We start from the raw sequence: 17,289 nt of genomic DNA, 5'->3' as shown, positions 1-17,289 counted from the left end.
ATATCATAATGGTTAAGCCTATAAAATTATTCTTCACAAACTTTAACATAAAGTAGTAATGGTAAAAGTTAATATTACATCATATAAGGTTAAGTTCATATCTTAGTTTTAAATAAAAAAAAATAGTTTAAAGTTTGCTACTTTAAAATGTATATTCTTTTCCAAGAACATAAAAAGGTATAATTTTGTATTCGATACATATTTTTCTAACTTTAAAATAGAATAGACTAACATTAAGTTTAGTTATAATTGTTAGTAAAAATTTCAATGAGCTTATCACGATAAAGTTGTCACAATCAAAATAATTAGTTTAAAAAAGCCTGAAAAACATCTTTTAATCCAGTTTGAAATACATCAAATCTTAATGTAATTAAATTCAACTTATAAACAAAATAAAATAAAATAAATAAAATCCATATTTGTTACAAACAAAAAACATAATACTTTCTAGCTTACTTTATAATACTTATAAGAATATAAGAAATATAACTTAAATTAAAACTTTGTTTCAAGCACACACAAAACAACAAATTGTTACTACTTAGTAAAAACTATTTTAACAATAAGCTTGTAATATAACTAATTAAAATAATTAAGTAAAGTCTTAAAATTTAACATAGTTATAATCATAGTTTATCGGAGTGTATAATATAAATTAACTATTTATGATGTTATAATACTTTTATTTAAAGAACGAAAATTAAAACAAGACAATAAATTATTTAAGAAAAGCGCTTTTACAAAGAAATGAAACAAATGAAAGAAAAAAAAAGAACAAAAGCCCTGCCTAAGAGACATCCGACGTAGTTTAACCTTACCATAGTTTTACCACCCATGCTCCTGACAACACTCGTCAGCATTGCCATTCACACCGACAGGACTTTTGGACAACCCCCCCTCATGCCAGTTCTAATCCAAGTCACAGCTTTTTGTTAGTTATACAAGTAAGATATAATATAAGATAGCAGGCAAACACAAATGTTAGAGTGAAACACTCAAGAATGAATGAGGTCGCGACTCCCAAACACTCCGTCGTGCTTAATTATCCTTAAGTGAGTTAAGTAGAATAGGTTAGTTAAATTATATTACCAGTAAGTTTTGAGCTGTGACCGGCTTCGAACCCCCTACCTGCCGCACCGGAGTGTTGCAGGGGACAAATTTTAACCCCAAGGCTACGCCGAACCGCTTATGAGCTGCATAACACACTTTATATATTCTATTTCGGTAATTTTCAGAGCAAAATCTACCGCATTTGAGATTCGAACTCAGCTACTATCGATCACCGTTTGCCAGTTTCTTCAACCGCTATGCTACAGCTGCTTACAATAATTGATAAATTTTAGCATTTAAAAATTGCTCACTAAAACTAAAATCATAAATAGTTAGCTTATAAGCGTAGTGTAGTAATTATATATTACTGTAAGTAATAAAAATGTTTACTTAAAGTTATAAGTATAACACTAGAGATTAAACTAAATTAAACATTTCAAAGACAAATAGACTATAACTAAAACATATGCTAAGTTATTAACTTCAAATAGTTTTAACACCAAAAAAAATTAAATTTGTTTATGAATAATATGAAGTTTTTAAACTTACTAGTTCATAGATAAAATTGCAAAAATTTTTAAATAAACATTTCATTAAAATATAACTTTTTTCTGAATATGTTTAATGCACCTTTTAAAAACTATTTTCAAGTAATAAAACAGTATTTTTATAATATTAATATTAATAATTAAAAGTTTATAAGATCTTTACAAATTTAAAAACTAAGAAATGATGATTAAAAAAAATCAAAACACCTCACTTTTTTTGAAATAAGCATTTAAAAATTTCTACTTTACTCTCTAGTTAGAATTAACTTAATAATATTTGTTTTATAACTTTTTAGTTTGAAGAAAAAGTATGTCTTACTTTAGGCACTTTGTATTTTTAATTTATAGCATACTTAGAGTTGTTTTAAAGTATTCACGAAGTTACTAACTATTAAACATCAAGTTGAATGAAATTGTCTTAAATCACTGTACAAGTAAAACTATAAGGTAAGCATTTACGATAGTAAAAGTATAGAAACAACTAACAATTTCGAGATAAATGAAACGAATTACTTCAAAACTAAGTGTTCTAAAGTAACGTTAAAATGATAAAAATAACACTATAATAAATGATAAATGTTTACATTTTGTATCAGCAATTCTTCTTTTTTTTGTAAAAGTGCAAGTTAAAATTAGATTTTTGATATCAACCTAAATTTGAAAAATAGATACACACAAACTTAAAATTTAAGCTTTGGTAGAATCATCATGACTTAAGTTAATTTTAAGATTTATTAAATTCTACATGTAATAGCTAATAGATAAAAAATAAATTAAATATTTGCAAATTGTGCCTAATAAGCTTTGCTTCTACTTAAAAACCATGAAAAGTATAGTCTAAGTTTAAGTAAGTAAATTTAAGTAGTTCCTGGTTTTTATAAAAGAAATAAAATAAAATCTTAATTTACCATTAAATTTATTAAAAGTATGGCTAATAGTATACTTCTCACTATAAAAATTTTAAATAATGATAAACTGTTTGCAAAGTATATCTTCATGGATTAAAACGTTGTTCTAATTTAAAGCTTTAATTTATAGTAGTTATGCTTTATAACCAAGTAGTTTACAATAAAACTGTAATTTATTAATAAAAAAAAAAAAAGCAGTAAAAGCTGTGTAAAGCTTGAACCGTTAATAGTAAACTAATCCCATTTTAAAGTATATTCATGAAGAGTCTTTACTGTCATAAGTAATTAGTAACTTATAAAATAATGTTCATTTTGTTAGGTGAAAAGAGTATAAAGTTATTTCGACTATCTTTTCTACAACTAATAATTTTATAATTCTAAACACATTTTAGTCATGTTCATTTACTGTATTTATCACATAAACAAGTTTAGTTGAATGATTTATTTATTTATTTAATTTTTTTATAAAATAACAAGAATTTAAAAGGTATTCGTGGTGTTCGAATAAGTAACCGAACAGTTATTTTATGCACTATGTACTGAAAACAAATATTTCAAACTTTTTTTTTTGTTTTTAAATAAACTATAATTTTAACTGTTAGTGTAAAGAATGTAAATTCTACAGTTTTCTAAACTTAGACTGTCATTTGAGTATTATTATTGAATTTGGTGAAAAGCAAACTTAGAGACATCGTTTGTAACAACACTACCATAAGCTTAAGCAAAAGTAAATAAATAGCAAATAAAATCTAAGGTTTGTGTTTTATGTTTAAAATAGTTTTGAAGTACTTTGCAAGTTTTAATAATATTTTAAGCTTTTTTATTTAAAAAAATTAGTAAGATGTAAAATATATTAGATGTTAGTTAGAGAAAAGTTTATTTTAATAACATAATTTTTTATTTTATTTAGATGATTATTAGTTGGTTTAGATTTAAAACGTTTTAATTTTAGCTGATTTGGATTAGCTAGCTGTAGTAGAAAAATCTTAGGCAATTTTTCTTTTATTTTGCATAAAGGTTATTAAGTATGCTTTTAAATTTAAAGGATACATTAAAATTTCTCAATTTATAAACAAGGATAAATTATATCAATTAGTATTGTTTTATTATATTACCAAAACAATGTTTCACTCTTTCAAAAGGAGGTATTCAGTTGATTTATAAAACCTTTTTCAAAAATAGTTCTAATATTTAACTACCGTTTTTATTATAATGTCCTTTGTCGTTTAGGTTTTTATTTTAAATACGCATGAGATACAGAACACTTTTTTAGTCTTAAGTTATTACGAGTCAATGAATTATTTTGTCCCTTTTTAATGACAATCACATCCGGGCCTTTTATTAGTTGTTTATAAAATATGCCATTGTGAATCTAACAAACTTAATCTTTGTCAAAGTTGCAACTTTTGCATTTATCAATAATAGTATTTGCAATATCAAGTTATAATTTTTAAGTTTTCTATAAAACTTAACCGATCAATTTTTGATATAAGTTTTTATAGACGTTTCTTTAAAAAATGAAAAAAACACATATTTTAAAATGTGAAATAGACTATCACTAGTGAGCTGCATACATTAAAGTTATATTAAATGGTTAAAAAAACTTTACCAGTACAATAAAACTAAAGTTTAAATCTTTTATTTTACTGCATTTTAAAGTAAAATGAGTTTTTATATCAAGTAACTATAACAAAAAATTATTATTTCTTGAATTTTGACTGTACGTCCATATTTGTAACTCATTGGAAATTAAGATTTATTGTTTGTTTGTTAATTTTAAGTACTACATTAAAAAAAGTAATAAAATTTTATTCGTTTAGGACTTGTTTGAAATCTGACATCATTATAGTCGCTTTACATATTTTTTAAAAGTTATAGTTCAATTACTTCCTGATAAAAGGTTTATTTTACCTGTTTAAAATCTTGACATTTTGGGTATATTCTGCAAATGTTTATTTTAATTAAAAATATATCAACTTTTTGTGGTTGCAAAAAAACCTTAGTCAACACAGAAATGTTTCGACAACTTATAATTATGATAAGTTTTGTTTTATTTCGTGCTTAAACAAAGATTGTTAATAAAAGTCCAGCCCAAAATAAATGTTCGACATAACATAAATATAGACTGTTTAATAAAACAAAGTGATTAGTACTAATTTGAGTAATTTAATTTGAGAAAACAATTTGAGTCATGTACAATGTAACATTGAACTTTATAGAATTTTTTTTTTTTGTTTTTTCTGCGATCTATATATAATTGTTTTAATTTATTATCTATAAACTTAACTTGAAACTATGTACTATTATTTTTCATATTAATTTAAGTTAGTTTTATTAGGTTAACCTTTTACGTCAAGTATAATTACATACACAATTTTAAGCGATTTTTCGAAATCATTTTAGAGTCATATACTTTTATAAAATTTTTATTTGAGATTGGTTAAGAATAAAAAAATATTAAAAATTTTGTTAAATTTTTAGGTCTATTTACAATGGATTAGTTTATTGTATTTATATTATTGAAGAACTTTAAAAACATTTTTGCAGTACATAATTTTTACTTGAAGTCTTTGATAATTACATTGTTTTTGTTATTGCTTTAAAATTAGTATAAACAATAAAAGCTTTTATAATCATTAACCTAACAAGTCTATAGCCAAAGAAAATAGTTTTGTCCTTATATTTTTTGTTTATTTTAATGAAATATTCAAGTTGATATACAAACATTAAAAGTAATTAGACTAATAGATACTAACAATATAGATTTTAAATTACAATATTATTATATATTATATATTCTATTATTATTATCATATATAAAAAAAAAAAATAACTAAGTTTAGCTCTAGCAGTACAAATATACAAAGGAAAAAGGAATAAGTTAAACATTAAATGTAGTTTAGTTAGACTCTTCATTTGTTTATAAATGTGTTATACCACAATTCACGATTATAGAAGTAATGTGAGAAAATTTTTCAATTTTACAATTAATAATAGTTAATATTTTTGAAGTATTTCGTATGCTATCTATTTAACATTTGATTTTAATATTGATAAATTATCTGCTTTTTTACTTCAGTTCTAACTATTTTTGTTAAATTTTAAAGTTAAAGATATATTTTTTTATCTTAAAAAAACAACCTAATGAAGTATTAAGATATTAAAAATATTTATGAGGTGGCTTTTTTCGTTTTTTTTCTAACACTTTTTTATTTAGTTGTAAAAATAAACAGTTTCCAAGTGTTAACAAGTATAAACAGTTGTAACACTAAAAATATCTAGCTATAAAAAAAAACTTTATTATTGCTGTCTAATCTGTTTTGTAAAGTACTTATTTAAATACAAAAAATGTTTTACAATTTTATATTAAAAAAAAAACAATAAAAAAAAATATTATACTATACTAAAAGGTTTTAATTAAATAGCTTTCAGAAAATGTTTATATTACAAGACTTTTTTTTCTTCTTTTAATTTACACACAAACGCTTATTTTAAAATGCAGTAAATTAAAACATAAACTTTTTTTAAAATTTTGTTAATGTGATTGTTACTGCACATTTTTAAGTCATTGTCCTTGACTACAAAATATACAATTTTATTCAACTTGAGTTTCCTTGTCATATGCAAACAGTAAGAAGATCCGTATTAACAGTTAATTTATAAAATCAGGTAATGTGTTTTTCATTCTTTACTAAATTTTCTTTAGTTGATGTGATATTTAAAAACATTGAATTTACTCTTTTTAAAAGTGTTTTTAAGTTAATTTAAAACAACAATTTAACATTGTTATCAAAAACGATGTAAATAGTAGTTAAGCCGTATAAAATAAACTTTATTGTTTATGTACTTTATTAAAATAAGCTTTTGGTTCATTAAATTTAATAAAGAAATGAGCAAAACTTGCAAAGGCGCTTTCAAGAAAAATATTCACTTTAATTTTTTTATGAATTTTTTTTTACATCTCAAATGATAGTTTAACTTAACAAACTAGAACAATTACAGTTTTATTTTGATTCGATAAATATTACTAACTTCGTTAAAAATATTAAACACAGTACACTAACACAGAAAATGTTAAATAAAATGCAAACTCATTATTTATATATACAGCTATATTTTAAATTTAAAACTTTACTTTTATTGAAATTATTTTTATCTTTTTGTAAAGCTTTCAACTTTCAATACATTGTTTTTGCAAAATGTGTGTTAAGTTAAGCTAAATATGCTGTATTTTTTTGTTTAAAAATGTTTTACAACATTTATTATCAATACATAGTCTTAAAAAAATTGTGACACTAATAAGCTTTTAAATTTCAATTTATGATATAATATTAGTAATCAAAAAATTACTATCTTTTTAAATCATTCAAGAAGGAGGTCTTTTATTTAATTTGAAAACAGTAGCAATTTTTTTTAAGTACGTTATTTAGTTATATTGCTTTATAAATTCACAAATGATAATTAAAAATAAAGTAAAAACGACAGTATTATTGTTTAACTATTTAATGTCACTAAAAGGACAATAAACAAAAAAGCTTCAAAATATCTTTAAATTTCTGATAAATTGATTATGATTTCTGGTGTGGAAATCTTCAAATGTTCGAAAAAATAAATACGTTTTTCAGGAAATAAAAATGTTTAAAATAAGCTAGAAAGCATAATAATTTTTAGCTTCGATGGCGTTAAGCACTAGTCATTTTACAAGTAAATTGATATTTATCATTACCTGAAAAATTTTGGCTTATAATAAAAACAATGGTTCTTTAGATTTATGAGCAAGTCATTTAGGCTGTCTAAATACAACTAAATTTAATAAGTTATCAAAAAAACTGAGCAATTAAATTTGAAATAAAAAACAAAACAGTATTTTCTCTTTTAAGTCAGCTAGTTAAGAAAACTAAGTTTATACTTAATTGAAAAATTAACTTTTTATAAATTCAATGTATAATTTTTTATACCTTCAAAAAATAATATAGAATGTGAGTAATTAGTTATTTATAATTATTAATTTAACATTTATCTTCTAAATAAAGAATTATAATTTTAAGAATCATATGTGTAGTGTAGCAATATTAAATGTAAACCAACTAAGTATAAAGCTGAATTTTTATTAAAACTAGTTAAACAGTAAAGGAAAATTTGAACAATTAAATGGCTTTGTTTTAACGTATATAAATGAAATAAGATACAAGTTTTAAAATACATTAAACCTATATAGTTATTGTAATAGTATTTTAAAATTTAACAATATGCTTATATTTGTTTAAAGATGTTTCAATCTGGTTTACAAAAAAAAAAAGTAAGAAATTATTCAATTATTAAAGTTATAGTTCTTATTTGATCTTAAACTTTGCTATTTATATTATGTGAAGCCATAGAAACTCATTAAACTATTAGCTATTAAACTAGAGTATCGTATGATTTTTACGTGTTTTGATTGTATGAGTTTTTTAAAAATTCACATATATTATTAACAACTTTTAAAAGTTCATCCTGTTTTTAAAAGAAAATTAAGTATTTTTGAAACAAAAACCTAATAATTATTGTTGATATTTATATGATAAATTTTTTAACGTTTTTTACATTTGTTTACGTTGATGTTTTAAACAATACCTTGTAACCATTCAAAAAATACTTAAATACACTGTATTAAAATTATTTAAATTAAAATTGTAAACTATTTACAACAGAAATTTATAGCTGTTTTTCAAACTTTATTGTTTCACAAACGTTTACAATACAAATGTTACTAATATTATTAAACATTTATTTTAATTTATTTTCCGTTGTCTACTTTTCCGTAAACAAGCGTCATTTTTTGAACAACTAAAATATCATTACATTCTACTAATCTTTAAAGTAATTTTGGTAATGATAATAAATTGAAAAAAGTTTTTATGTTTGTTAAATAAGTTTAAGCTTTTATTTTAATTTACTAGAGAAATAGGCTCATAAGAATAACATACTAGTTTGCAAGTCATAGATATCTAAGTATCTTAATAGCTAAATTTATTTAAATTTTTTTATACTCTAAAAATAAGTTATTTTAAAAAACACTACATCCATAGATAATTAGATTTGTACATGATTGGATAAAAATAACTTCAGATTAAATAAATAAAAAAATATTATAAATGATACAAGTAAATAATTATAAATATTAAAGACGATTATTATTGACTATACAGTTAACAAATGTTGTCAACACAACCTTTTTAAATCGATAACATGAAATAAAGAAAGATTATGATTATTGTAAGCAATGTATAGCTAAGTGGCGTTTATAAAAAATCTTTACTATGAATTATTTTGTTCATTTACTTGGATAACTTCTTATATAAATTTAACAATTTTATGTTATAAACTTATTTGTAACTAAAGGTATTTTTTGAGATGTATAGATCAAAGTATCTATAAAAATATTAAACATTTTAATTTAATAAATCTTGCATACTAATACTATTAATTATTACTAAGTTCAAGTAACAAAAAAATTGTTAAATTTATATGCTTATACTAGTAAGAAGTTTATCTATACGTAACTTTTATAATTTTTAGAACAGTCAATTCATTTACTTACAATTAAACAAAATATAGCATAAAAATATTAGGTGGTAATTAAACATTTTGTAAAAACAAAATTTTTAATAAAATGATAAAATTTGAAATACAGTTCATAAATAATTTTTACATACTTAGTTTTATTGCCGCTTATAAGCTTTTAATGAATTTTAACGAGACAACTTGCTATTTTTCATAGTAATAAAACATAAACACTGTTTAAAAATTCTTTTACTATTGTAATATTTAAATTCTATATTTTAATCAAAAATCTTGTTGTAAAACTTAAGTTATGCATTTAATTAACATTTGTAATTTAGTATACTGAATAAGTAATAATTTTTTGTCCAAAATGTAGTTCGCTGGGTTAGCTAAATTATTGTTGCAGTTTTACAAAACTAATTTACCATTAATTAAACTTTGTAAATATAGTAAAAAATTATTTGCAGCTATATATTTTAATTAAAAATTTGTATAACAAACAATATGTAACTAATTTACTACATCATACCAAATAAAGTTTTAAAATGTTAAACGTCAACAACAACAAACTTTTCTTAAATTGATAGTATAATTAATCGTACACATAACTGATAATTTACATGCAAAGTATATTTAAAGATACTTTTCTATGTAATCAATTAGTTTGACTGCATATTTAAAAAATGTTTTAAGGTCATTGTGTATGACTACATTAGTTGTTACCATTGTAGCTTCTAAAACTCCTTAAACAAGCGAAACAAAAACATAGGTTTATTTAAATATACGTACTAATGAAATAATGTAAAAACGTAAGAACAATAAATTGCTGTTTATGATATAGTGTATTTGATTATACACCAACTTATCTGTTTACCTTTCTCTGTAAAATATTCGATGTTTTGTATTCTATACGCAGTCAATTTTTAAAGTTTACGTTTCTAGTGTATATTTTAAGTTAAAACTCAGGTAAAATATAAATTGATAAAGGCATACAAATGAGCTAACTTTATATCATTATGTTTAAAAACGTTATTAAAGTCTTTTAATTTTAAACGACTTTTTTTGTATTATAAAAACATTTAAAATGCTAAATTTGAAAAAAAGTTATTGCCTCAATTTTGTACATTTATTTCATATTGTGAATTAAAATTTTCGTAAACAAACAATATATCATACATTCGAAGACAACAATTCAATCTAACTTTACCCTTATCGTAAAAGTGTCCATTAGTGCCTATTATATTTATACCTAATATGTTCGTACATACCATAAATGGTAGTCATACAGATTATCAAATATGTTCAACACAAGTTTGCTTTAAACAATATTTCTAACTCTTTTAATAAAATTATATAGTCTCTATTCAAATTTTACAAAAGATGCATAGCTTTTCTCTGTAGGTCTTGAGGAGAACTTGGATGTAATTAATTGAAAGAAATTACTGTAACCTAAAAAAATTAATACATTAACACATTAGGTACATATACCATATTACATAGCCTCCCATTTTATGAAAGAAACTTTTTGTTTTCGTGACTTTACCTGTGAATTAAGTAGAGTGTTCAAGTTTTGTTGCTATAACAAACAATATTAAAAATATTACACTTTTTAATAGTTGTTTACAAAGATGCAAATTTTTTTGAGCCGATTTATGACATAATGAAATATTTAGTATGTATGTTTGCAAAGTAAAGATTTCCGAGTTGAGATAATGACGTCATTAGATAACAATATCAATTGAACAGAACAATTCAATTCAAGCAAGTACACTTAAAACTTGCATGTAACTTAATAGTAGTGATGTACCGGACCCGGATCCGGACTTATTTTTCAAAATAGAATCCGGCCGGAACCGGATCCAGACTTTTTTTTCAAATTAGGGTCCGGCCGGAACCGGATCCGGACTTTTTTTTCAAATTAGAATCCGGCCGGATCCGGATATTAGACAAAAATGGCAATATCCGGCCGGACCCGGATAGTGAGTCCGGTACATCACTAGTATAAACTAGCCTGCGTCAGAATGAGGTTTTTAAAAACTGAAAAAAAAAAACTTGAATCTAATAATAAGTAAAACAGCTAGCCATAAGGTTTAAAAATTTAGGTGTTATTTACAATTAAAAATCTGAAATCAAGTTCTTGAACAAAATATTGAAAACTGGATCAGCTCAAACCTAAGTTTGAAACTAGCCTAAGTTTGAAACTCAAAAGAAAACTAGCCTAAGTTTTTATGAAAAACTAAACTAGCCTGAGGCAGTCCAAGATTTTCTAAAATTCCCAAAAATTTTCAAACTAGCAGGGTTGCCACTGTTTACGTCATTAAAACTATCTAGAGTGAGTATAAACAAGCCTGACTCAGGTTGTACCAGCAACGGAAATTAATATCAGTTTAAGCAAAAAATTGTTAAACTGAACATATAGTTTAAAAAAAAATTTAAATTTTATATTGTTAGTGTCTTATAATTTTTGAACAGTAAAATTTACTTTCTTCTTTATTTACGAAGTATATTTTTTATTAGGACTTTAACTTTAAACTATATTAGAATGGTTGTTAATTACGTACAGCTGTATGGATTTAAACTTTTAAACTGAACAACTTATTTTACTAAATGATTAAAACTAGTTAAACTAAAGTAATCAAGTTTTTTAATAAAAATATTAAGAACAACTATTTGGACAATGCTAAAACGAAATAAATAGTTTTTCTGTTTGAAAATAATTCAAAATTTGCTAAATGAGGTTAATTTAGTATTTGAGCTAACAATTTTACAATGTTTTTATTTGTTTATAAGTCCTCAGTTGCTAACAAACTACGACTTTATCTTAAAAACGACTTGTACAACAAATTAGGTCTAAGTTGATATGTAAAATCTTGTGAGAAAACGTATTAATCTCTCAAAATATGTAATTAAATAAATCACCTTTACTTAATAATTAAGATTAAAATTAACAAAATTAAATAATAAATTGCTGACTAAGAAAAAGGGTAAAGGTCAATGTAACATAATGACTTATCTAAAGTTAAACATAATAAATATATTAAAATATAAATAAACTTAACAATTGCGATGAATATCAGTAAAACTTTTAAATAATTTTAAGGATAAAGTAGACATTTAGTAAACTATTAATTTTTTCTACTTAGCTCCTTGTTCTGTTAGCATTAGCTAGTTAAAGCTTTTCTAGTTTATATAATGTGCATTGTTCTTATGAAGTTGTTTTTAAATTAGCTTTATATTTGTTTTATTTTGTTTATGTTTAATTTGATAGTGTTTTTATGTACATCATTAAATACTTAGCAAGTTCTGAACTGTTAGTGGATGTTTTCTAGTTAGTTTTAAAAAACGGTGTTGTATGCTCATAAAGTCTGAATTTGAAAGGTATGTGCCTAAAGTTAATGTATGATCGGTAGTAATTATATTTTTTGAAAATATTTTTATGAAAAAATCTAAATTTCACATAAGCTTTTTAAAACTTTTATTTTTAGTGATAAACTAATTAAAACGAACTCGCTTCATTGTGGGACTGAAGTCCAACAAAATAATTATTTGTCTTATTATTTTAAACTAATAAAAAAAAATAAATATCTTTTTTTACTAAAGCAAAGTAGAAAAGCTTTCGTCAGTTTTTAAATGTATTCCATTTAGCTGAAAAAAGTTTCATTAAAAGCTTGTTTATTTTTTAATAATAGACATCTGTCAACCATGTAAACCTATCTACTTATACAAAATTCTTCTCTTTGTACAGCTTGGTTTGCATTTTAGTATCAATATGATGTTAAAAGGTATACAAAAAAAGCTTACCCTTTTTATTAAAACATTAATAACAACTATTTTTCCTTAAAGCTAATAAAGTCTTAGTTTTTTTTTTAAGTTTATTAAGTTTTGTTGACAAAATATTTTAAAGTTTTTCTACATTTAATAACATCACTAACAAAAAGTATAAATATGCAACTTTTTTTACGATGTTTAATTTAATTGACATTTTTCTGTATTAAAGCCATAAAAAAAAACTGTGAATTATTTTAATCAGTTTAAAAATATTATAACCAAAAAATAATGTGGTGTTTATATAATCGCTGGTGACAATATAAAGGCTTACAGTCGAGATAACAGTTATACATTTTATTTTGTAAAAGGAAAAAAAAAAAGATAAATAAATAGTAAAAACGTCACTTGAAATATATAACAAACAAAGGAGACGTTTGTATTTAAAATTAATATTGACTTTTCAGATTGAGCATATTACTAATCCGAGTTTGTATAGATAGTCGACTTAGCTGAAGTTAAGAAATCATATATCAGTTTTAGAAGTAATTCTTATAAAAAAATGTATAGTTATGCGTTAAATATTAGAACAAACAAAGGTATATATTAATTTGTATAAAATCTTATAAGTTTGTAAAAAAGGTTGTCCTTTAAAATAACTTAATAACGCAGTAAGCAATATTATACTGTCAACGTCATTTAAATAAATTTTTTTTTTGTGATCTTATTGTCATTTGTATAGCATATTAACATGAATTTAGTCTTAAAAAATTTAAAGTTTTATAAACTTTGATAGAAACTTTATCTGGTTTTATCACAATGATTAAAGAAAATATCAAAATAATTCTTAAAATATCTCGTTTAGTAACTTTTTGAATTTTTCTTAAACTCAATAAAGTTTAGATGCGTTTTGTTTAGCAGTTTCTTAAGATTAAACCTTTTTTTCTAAGTCGGTTACGAACTTAAGTTTTAATTAACCACTGTTAATTTTTTTTAATAATATATTTATTAAAACTAACTCTAACTAATTAAATTAAATTAAGTTACAGTTTAGAGAAAATGGGTCTGAATATTTCGTAGGCTATATGATCTGAATTTTAGGCAGTAGCATACATTCAAAATTGATCGGCTATAATAAAAATTATATTCAAATCATTTGTAATTTTATAAAGCAAAAAACATCACCCTGAAATTCCAATACTACAAAAATTTATTATTCCGGTAGGAAACTAAAATTAATTTTCTGAAATTAGTAAGAAGTAATATAAATCAAGTTTATTAATTCATAACTCTAAAACTTACATTGTATAGAAATATTTTAAAGTTATAATGATTGTTTTAATAAAAAAATTAAATAACCTTTTCTGACATTACAAATAAGTATTTTAATTTAGCCAACTATACTGACTGCACAAACTAAATATACAAGTAAAATTAATTTAACTTTAAAAGTTAGTTGTAGTTAGGTTTTAACTTTCAAGTAATAAAACGTATAAATGTACATACTTTACTTTATTGTTATGTATTCAATTTAATTTATAAACTTTACAACTATAAACATCTAAGTTTTTCTAAACTTTCTTTACTTGTTTAAAAGTTTAAAAATTGCATTATCGCATATGACTTGATAACCAAAAGGTTCTCAGTAAACTAGGTCGTAGAAAAAATAATTTCAACATATTTTTTAGTCGTTTAATAAACTGCATTATGTATTGATAAATTGATATTTTCTTTAGAATTTGAACATTTTGAATAGAACTTTAGAAATAAGTCATTATGAATTCGAAAAATATTAATTAAACTAAAATATATAGAACCTATTATGCTGACATTAAAATATTAAAATAAGTGTTTAATAATCACGTAAAAAACAACATTTATTTTTTATTTAACTTATGTTTATTGGTTTGAGAACACGAACTTTACACAAGAGAAACGGATCGATAAAACCGTTGTGAAAATCATTTAATCTCCTAAGAGTGATGATGTTCACTAATAAATATAAAAAAATAACATAGTTTTAATCTTATGAATAGTTTTACATAGTCATAAAAAGTAAACAAGTATTTTTTGTTTTTGATGATGTTTATCGGTATCATTTTAAATTACTGTTTGTCTTATGGTTTAACTTTTATAGATCAAGTTTAGGGAACTATATTTATACATAGTTTGTTTCAGCTAGATTAGTATAACTTGGTTCGTATATTTACCTTTATTCGGAACTATTGTCAGTATTTTATATGTTTCTACTGAATTTTTAAAGTTTGTTGTTATTGTTAAATATGCGTATAGTGTTAAAGTGAGCTTTAAACCTTTCCTAAAAAAAAAAGAAAATTTTATTTACAACCCGCATTTTGAACATTTTGTTAAACATTTAGTATTTGTCATAAGTTTTGTTTAAGTGATGAAATGGTTATGTTGGTTTTAATTATTATTTTAGTCGTTTTGATTTTTGGTTGAAAAAAAAATTACCTTAATAGTAGTAAAACCTCTAGACTAAACATTCTGAAAGATAACAAAGAGGAAAATCTACTTAATAACCAACAAAATTAAAAGAAATTTTTAAAATGCAACAAAATATGATAATTATTCTTATTTAAATTTGAAAACTTTTATTAAAAAAAAACATTCTTAATAAAACTATTACAAACTAAAACATTTTCAACCTAAAATATTTTCTGAAAAAATCTCTATTCAAGTTATTAGAATAAATTTATGTTAACAAAACAATTCAAAATAGGTAAGGGTAGACAAAAATTGGTCTTATTTTATTTTTTTATATATACAATTCATAAAAACAAAAATTTGGTACATATACTTGAATCCTACAGTGACGCAGGATCTGTTTTTTAATTTATATTAAAAAAATTAAAATAAATTCTTACGATTTAGTTAAATACAATAATTTAGGCCTTTAAAAAATAAATAATTCAAACTGCGAAGTTTATTCCGTAGAAAGAATCTCTTAAATAGTTTAATTTTTATCTTTTATGTAATAGCTTTACGTGCATACTTTTCAAGTGCAGACTATATCAGCATATAAAACTATCAAGAAAAAACTAACTGTTCATAAATTGCTAACTGTTTTCAAAAGTAAAGGAAAAGTATGACGAATTTACAATCAGATGTAATACAATTTGAACAGTAAAAAGTTATTTTAAACCGAATATCATGTGCCCATTAGACAACTGTAAAAGGCTTAAAACAGGTAATTCTGACAGGAAAAAATTGTTAAATATGAGAAAAGAACACTTTACACAATGTCCACATTACCTTTTTGTTTAGATCTTTAACGCAATTATTAAGTTTATTTTTATTTCAATATGTTTAATTTATTTATTTTTATATATGTCTGTGTTTTTACATCACTTTAATCTTTTTCTTAGTCTGTTATTTTAATAAATAAATCCCCTTTTCAGACTTAATGTTTACATTTTCTAAAGTCTAGCTTTAGAAAGATGTAAATTAAAATTCAACTTTTATAAAATGATTGTTAAAGTTTTTAGAAAAAAACCTTATATTTAGTTTTTTTTCTCCTACTTTAAAAATTATTGTAGATTATGTATATGCTGTTCCACAAAAAAAAATTATATCTTACTATAAAAAAAACATTAATGCTTATTTGTGTTTTATTTTTATTGATGTGTTTAAAATGGTTAATACATCTATTTCAAAATTTCACAAAGAAAACATTATTACAACAAAGGTCTGTATAATATTACTACATAAATATAGTTCAGTAATTGCTTATTTACTTGCAGTTTGTACTTTAGTTAGCTGACAGAAATATTGATTGATTTTGTATTGCTTTATTTTATATTTCGTTTGTTAAATCATTATAACATTTATTCGCTTTTGTTTAATTGTTAAAATTGGTACTAAAAAAAAGGTTATTTAAACAAAATAAATAATATTATAAACCACGAATAGATGTAAAATAAATACACTTGACAAACCATTCATAAAATTGGGCAAAACACGATTAAGCGGTATAATACTTAGCTAACTAGAATAGCTGTACAAACTGACCAAAAACTTTTTAATACACATGTAATTAACTCTTATTATAATAAATAGACGAACATTACCAAAAGTTGTTATATTTTTAAAATGACGTTGACAGTGTTGAACTTGGCTTTTAACTTTTTATTACAAAATTAAACATGTATCTTTATTTTTTTTCTGTATTAGATAAATAGTAACTTTTATAAACTTTTGTAAAGTAAAACAACAACTTATCAACTTATCATAAGTACTTTTGTAAAACTTAAAAAAAAAATTGTTTATCCAACTTAAATAAATAAATTGAACCTTAGGTATATCAAATCAAAAATTTAAAAAAAAAAACACTTTTATTAAGACAAGTTACTAGCATAATCTAACTTATAATTTAATGGTTTTAAAAAAAAACTTCCTTAAATAAGTATTTTTAATATTCTAATTTTAATTACTATTTCTCAGTCATCAAATGCTCA

The sequence above is a fragment of the Thalia democratica genome, chromosome 8, assembly GCF_965202585.1.
Source record: "Thalia democratica chromosome 8, ktThaDemo2.hap1.1, whole genome shotgun sequence".
Taxonomy (NCBI): domain Eukaryota; kingdom Metazoa; phylum Chordata; class Thaliacea; order Salpida; family Salpidae; genus Thalia; species Thalia democratica.
This window is presented reverse-complemented; position numbering follows the sequence as displayed.